Source organism: Pan troglodytes, chromosome 13 (assembly GCF_028858775.2).
Source record: "Pan troglodytes isolate AG18354 chromosome 13, NHGRI_mPanTro3-v2.0_pri, whole genome shotgun sequence".
NCBI classification, from domain to species: Eukaryota; Metazoa; Chordata; class Mammalia; order Primates; family Hominidae; genus Pan; species Pan troglodytes.
The window spans coordinates 141,060,950-141,068,112 of record NC_072411.2 but is presented as its reverse complement, the minus strand read 5'-3'; the positions used below and the strand labels follow the sequence as shown (position 1 = coordinate 141,068,112).

Sequence of the window (7,163 nt, the reverse complement as noted above, 5' to 3'; positions counted from 1 at the left end):
ACTGCCCAAACACATGGCCCTTCCAACGTTGCACCCCCACCTGCCCTCCGTCTCCACCCTTCGCTCCACTCAACCAGTAGGTGGCTCCCAGAATCACTCACCGAGATAAGCCCTGGAGCCTCAAACCTCCCATGTCCCCGGGGCTCCAGACAATAGCCCAGAAGTGCACTTCCTTAGATTTGGGGTGAGGTGAGCTCGCGTTGGGGGAGGGAATACCACGTACACATGGGCTCATCTTTAAGGCACTAACAACCCTTACGGCATCTTCTGAGAGGAAATTCGAATTCTCCCTCATACTGTGTACGAGGGACCAGAGAAGTTTCATAAATGAAACTTTTAGCAAAACAAAAGGATGCAGAAAGAAACCACTTTTTCCCCAAACAGTCTACCCTCAGTTGTGGGTATCTGAACTGAGTAGAAAACATAATTAACACTAAGAAGAGCTCTGCCCTGGGGTTTTTGGTGCTTCAGAAGATAATGTCCTTTCCCTGCAGCCTGGGACTCAGAGCCCATTAGAGGGTCAGGCAGTCATCGTGGGAGCTGTTCTGTTGTTTGTGGAACAAAGTTCACGGTGCATTTTATATCTTAGTGAGAAAATCATCAGTAATGTGATTTTTTTTTTTTTTTTTTTTGAGATGGAGTCTCACTCTGTCACCCAGGCTGGAGTGCAATGGCGCAATCTCGGCTCACTGCAACCTCCGCCTCCCAGGGTCAAGAGATTCTCCTGCCTTAGTCTCCTGAGTAGCTGGGATTACAGGCATCTGCCACCATGCCCAGATAATTTTTGTATTTTTAGTAGAGATAGGTTTTCACCATGTTGTCTAGGCCTCAGTACAGCCTCTGGGCCTTCTCTGGGGGTGCAGACTGGAGCTGGTGAGCTCCAGGCCCCAAACATCTCAAAGTGCTAGGATTACAGGTGTGAGCCACCACGCCTAACCAGTAATGTGATTTTAAAACTAAGATTACAAATATACTTTAAAATGTATAAAACCCATTGGTTCTCTTTAAGATGTGATCCTGATAAGCCTCCCAGTCATACTCCCTTCATCTCCCCAGGGCTAGCCAAAGCATTTATAATGTGGCTTGCAGGACTCTTGGGGCTCCTGATGGTGAATTTGTACCATCACTCTCAATGGCACCTGGAATCTCTCCTGCTCTGCTCACAGGCACCAAACACCCACAAGACACTGGTAAGGTGCAGTGTCTAGGACCAGACATGTTCTGTGTGCTATGGCTGACGCAGTAGACATCAAGGACAGTAGATAGCTAGCAAGAAATAGCAGACTCATCAGTGTACATTTCTGGGCTGATTCTTTCCTTGGTCAAATGTGCACTGTAAAGCCACAAAAGGCCAGTTTTTTCATTTTCCACCACTTTGCCTGGACTAAATAAAGCAAGCTGAGTCAGGCAGCATGACGGCTTTGGCCAGGTACTGTGTGGCACTGAAGGAGGAGAGAGGGAAGACTGACCACCATCCAGGGGAGCCAGGCCCTCCAGCCTGCAAACGAGGCAGGGTGGGAATCAGGGTTCCACTCAGAAGACCCGGCCATGGGGACGCTGAGAGGGAGGGGGCACCTCATGCTCACAGTGGTGCAGCCTCCCTGCATCTGCACAATCTGGGAGGGCACTGAGGGCTGAGAGGCATGAGAAGGTGCAGAAGCTCCTAACGGACCAGGGCTGACCCCCACCCGCTCCAGGCTTCTCAGGAGAAACGTGTCTCCACGAGCGCGTGGACGTTCTCTTCCATGGGGGGATGCTCCACTGATGCCCCTGGCCTGCTATGCCCCTTACCCACACCACTCAGGGGAGCTGGAGTGACCTGTGGACTGGTGGGTTTGGGAAGAGTCAACTGGGTGTGCGCAGCTCAGCCCTGGAATCTTCCTCTGGCAGCAGTGAGCCGGCCCCAGGGAGCAGGCACTTTCCGGCCATGCTTCCGGAAGGCTCCCTGTGCTCCTGACCTGGGGGAGGCCTGCGAGGTACCTTTTGCCAGCACTGGGGGCTGGGTCTGCTGGACCGTGGGACAGCAGCAGCTGGACCCTTCATCTGAGCCCTTCTCCATGATAGAGCTATGTTCCATGGGCCTCGCCTCTGCTGCCTGCCCCAGCCCCCTGGCAGGTGTGAAGGTGCCGTTCTCACCTCGCCAGCCCAGTCCGGTGGCCTGCGGGTGGCAACCACGCCTAGAATCTTGTTCTGGGGCTTAAACCTGTACTTCTATGGCATGGCCAGGCAGGGGAGGGGAAGAAGCCCTACACGGAGAAGAGCCCCAGATTCAGAACATGCCCATGGCATGAAGCCACTCGCATGGGAAGCGGCCCTCCGGCCTCACCTGTGCCACTTGCTGTCTGGGGACCTTGGCCTGGTCTTGGCCTCACTGGGACCTCACTTCTCCAGGTGAAGGTGGGAAGCCCTGACTCAGAGTCTTGCAATCCCAGGCCCAGGAGCCTTGGGATCCCTGGGGCAGACCTGGCAGCCCACTGGCACTTCAGCCCAGGCACAACTGGCAGCCAAGGACCCCATCTTAAAGAACTGGCTTGTAAGTGCCGGCCCCATTGTTTCCCAGAAGATGTTCAGCTGAGTAGGCACTCGGGGTGCCTTCTGTGGAGGGGCTGAACTTTGAGGACAGATTTCCGAAGGGAGGAAGGCTGGAAGAATTCGGATTAACCCTAGGGGAATTTGGATTAACCCTAGGGGAATTCAGATTAACCCCAGGGGAAAGGCCAATCACGTTTAATGCAGAGGAGAAGGAAGGACGGAAACCACAGCGCGGCTCACAACTCCGGCTTCACCCAGCGACTCTGATCGGCCATGAATTACTGAAGCCTTGCAGATGCAGAAGGAGAGAAAAGCCACAGTTATGTGCATCTTACAGCTGGGAAACCAGCAACAACATAACCCTGTCAGCTTTTCATTCCTGAAAACCGCCTCCCTCTCCGCAAGGCATGGAATCAACATGGTCTTCCCCAGGGTCCTCTCAGGATCCTTGGAGCTGGGAATTCTTCTTACTCAACTCCCTCTGTGTGCTCGGAGCCCCTTCCTGGCCAGGCTTCTAGAAAATTCTTCTGCTCAAATGCTAAATGTTTTCCCTGATCTGTCTTCAAAATCCCCATCCTTCTCCTTCTATTGGAATTAAAGGATAGGGAGTGATAAGGCTGGGCTTGGGCCATCTCCGCCTCGCTCTGCAGCTCTGGCATCTCCCGTCCCTTCTCCCCTCACTTTCTGTTTTTTTCTTTCCTTATTTTTCCTGTTTAATGTCAAGCGAGCCAGCTCAGCTCCTCAGAGACGACCAGCTACAGCAGCAAGCTGAGTGGATTTTAAATCAGCAGAGAATTTTTAAAATGAGCAATGTGGTGAACGGAGCCCATCTGCAGCCCTGTGGGGCCCTGGCTGGTTCCCACGGTGTTCGTGGATCCTGCATGTCTCCACGAGGATAAACAGTCCACGAGGGGTGACTGCCTGGGAGGAGGAACCGCCATCAGCCCAATCCTGGTAATAAAACAAGAGTCACATAAACACCGCGGCTGTCCTCCAAGGAACTTCGAGCACTACCCAAGTAAATAAAAAAGCAGAAAATGGAAGTTCAGAAACGCAAAGGCCCTGCTCAGGTTTCTAGAAGAATTCACAGAAAAACAGAACCTGGAGGAGAAGGAATCACAGAAGAAACATTCATGTCCATCTCACCCCCAAACTGGAGGGAATGATGTCAAGAGCTGCCCTCAAATCAGGAAGGGCTCAGACATCTGCACCCTGGACCACGCCTCCCTGACCCACATCCATCCAGGGGGCACACCTGGACCACGGTCATCTGCCCCTCAGCTCTGACTGCCCCAGCTTCCAGCAGAGCAACCCAGAAAGCATCCTTTGACTTTGTTGAAAGAAGCTTTGATCATGGAGGACTTTTAAAATCAAGATATCACTTCCCAGGACTCCAAGCAGATAGGCTCCCAGGAAGTTCCCTCATCATGGGACAAAAGGAATATGTAAGTTACAAACGCATTTGCTCCTTTCAAGAAGGAGTTTTCCCCATGAATTTAAGTGTTTTTACAGATCATTAACTCCTGGTCTGGAAGGCAGGGCACCAAGGCAAGCTAAGCTGGAGTGTGAGTCGGTGCTGCCTCGGAGGCCAATCGGAGTCAAGGTGAAGAGGCTCAAATGATCCTAACATGAGTCAATGTTACCCCAAATTAAATTTACACATGCTTCTCCAGAGCTGTCTGTTTTGTAAGGCAGGGCACCCTGGCACAGCACAGGACACAAGGCGTTTGCATTTCTGTCCAGGCTGCAGTCTAAAAGTGGAAAAAAGTACTGATCTGTTTTCCAGCCACCACCCTATTGAATGGTCTCAGAGGTTTTGGGTCCAGTTAACACAGGTAGGCACTGGATGGGCTGGAAAGAGGCCAGGGACTCCCACGCTCTCGGGAAGCACAGGACAGTGCACTGTGCAGACAGCAGACCCTCAGGCTCAGGAGACCTGGGCTGCTGCTGGGAGAGGAGGGAAAAGAGCCCCCCAGGGAAAAGAAGGCAAGTGGGGCTTGGTGTATGAACAGGGACCTGGGAGCCAGAGGCCCAGGGTTAAATCTGACTTGCCATGTGCCCCTAAACAAGACCATAAGAGAGACACAGAGACACAGATAGAGAGAGAGAGAGACAGAAACAGAGTCAGGCAGACAGACAGGGACACAGAGACAGACACACAGAGAGACACAGTCAGACAGAGGAAGAGAGACAGATGGAGGGAGAGACAGGAAGAGAAAAACCAGGCAGTCCCTTCACGGAGTGGCTGTGATGCCCACAGGCTCTCATGGATGGAAAACGAGGCACAGAGCAGGGGGCACCTTCTCCTCCCTCAAGCCCTCGTCACGTCCAGCGTTCCCATCTGAAGGCCAAGTGGCTCTCATGGATGGAAACCCAGGCACAGAGCAGGGGGCACCTTCTCCTCCCTCAAGCCCTCGTCATGTCCAGCGTTCCCATCTAAAGGCCAAGTGGCTCCTCCGGATAACATTTCCTTATGTAGGGATTTATAGATGCAGCGTTCCTGCTGGGACTTGGGCTGTGCAGGACTGCAGATGTGAGAGACGCTCAAGAGGGGCCGAGATGGGGATGCAGACAGCTCAGACCCAGGACATCAGCCCAGCCCAGCCAGAACTAATGCTGGCACTAATACTAACACTAATGCTAATAAACACTAACTAATGCTAATAAATACTAACACTGACACTAATACTAATAAATTCTAATGCTAATACTAATAAATACTAACACCAACACTAATACTATCAAATACTAACACCAACATGAATACTAACACACTAATAGATACACTAATACTCACACTAACACTAATACTAATACTGACACTAACACCAATACTAATAAATACTGACACTAACACTGACACTAATGCTAATATTAACACCAACACTAACACTAATACTAATAAATACTAACACTAACATTAATACTAATGCTAACACTAATAAATACTAACACTAATACTGACACTAACACTAATACTAATACTGACACTAACACTAATACTAATACTGACACTAACACTAATACTAACAAATACTAACACCAACATTAATACTAACACACTAATAGATACACTAATACTCACACACTAATACTAATAAATACCGACGCTAATACTAACACTAACACTAACACTGACACTAATAAATAGTAACTAATACTAATAAATACTAACACTAACACTAACACGCTAATAAATATTACCAACACTAACACTAATAAATACTAACACTAACATTAATACTAATGCTAACACGAATAAATACTAACACTAATACTGACACTAACACTAATAATAAATACCAACACTAACACTAAATACTAGTACTAACACTAATACCAATAAATACTAACACTAATACTAATAAATACTAACACTAATACTAATACTAACAGTAACACTAATACTAACAGTAACACTAATACTAATAAATACTAATACTAACACTAATACCAATAAATACTAACACTAATACTAACAAATACTAACACGAACACTAATACTAACAGTAACACCAATACCAATAAATACTAACACTAACACCAATACCAATAAATACTAACACTAACACTAACACACTAATACTAATGCTAGCACGAGTATAAATAAATACTAACACTAATATCAAAACTAACACCAACACTAATACTAACACTAACACTCACACTAAATAACGCCCTACAATGTTGGCAGCCCAGAGCCCCGTGAAGGTCCCTCTCTGCCTGCAGGGCAAGCACTCTCCATAGGGAATTCATTCCTCCTGGGTTTTGAACCATGCCCCAGCTGGCAGTCTTAGCAGATCCTCCACATAAACTATCTCTGCCTCTCCCTCTGTGCAGAATGCTTTCTGCACCTCTGAGTGCTGGTCAGTGCTGCCTCCTCTAGGAAGCCCTCCCTGACCACACCACACCAGGACAGCCAATCATGCCCTTCTGCAGGTCCAGGGAACTTCCCACAGGTACTGCCTGTGTGGGGCAAGGTCTGGCAGGGCTGTCCATGTCCACAACTCAACAGCTGGTGCTTGACCCAGCTGGTGCAGGATGGCCAGGGGATCCTGCTAACCACTAACTTGACACTAGATCCCTGGTTTCTGGGCAAGTGATTTGCAGCGCATGCCTTCCTAGCTGGGCATGTCAGAATAGGGGGTGGGTAGTGGGGCAGAGCAAGGAAGGGGCATTTTAGGAAACTCCACGAGTGACCCTAAGGAGTGGCGAGTATGGCCTAGTGGCCAGGTAGTCCCGGCTGGAGAGAGGTGTGCATTTGCTGGACAGGATGACCACATGACCCAACATGTAGAATGAGAAGCTTTGGGAGTGAAAGGGGCACTATTAATAATCACGACTGGAGAACCAGAGGAAACCAGAACAGTCGTGGGCTGACAGGGAGGGACTGTCACCTTTTCAAGAGGTCATCCACTTCTGATGTTCTATCCCCACCCCCACTCAGCCCAGCAGAGCCCTGATTATTGGTCTCATCAAGAAGGTACTGACTCCAAGCCTCTCTAAGACACATGGGTCTAGGTAAGGCAAGGTCAGAGCCCCACCAGGAGGGGCTCACAGTCTCAGAGGGGACAGAGCCAGGAAGGCTGTGTGTCCGCCCAGGACGGCCGAGACAACCTCAGTCAGCTTGC

At 49.5% G+C, this 7,163-nt stretch overlaps 1 protein-coding gene across 3 annotated transcripts in view; it reads right to left on the bottom strand.

Annotated features, from left to right (window-relative positions):
• Window positions 1–7,163, bottom strand: part of TWIST2 (twist family bHLH transcription factor 2) — a 126,426-nt gene that overhangs the window by 88,304 nt on the left and 30,959 nt on the right. The window lies entirely within an intron of this gene.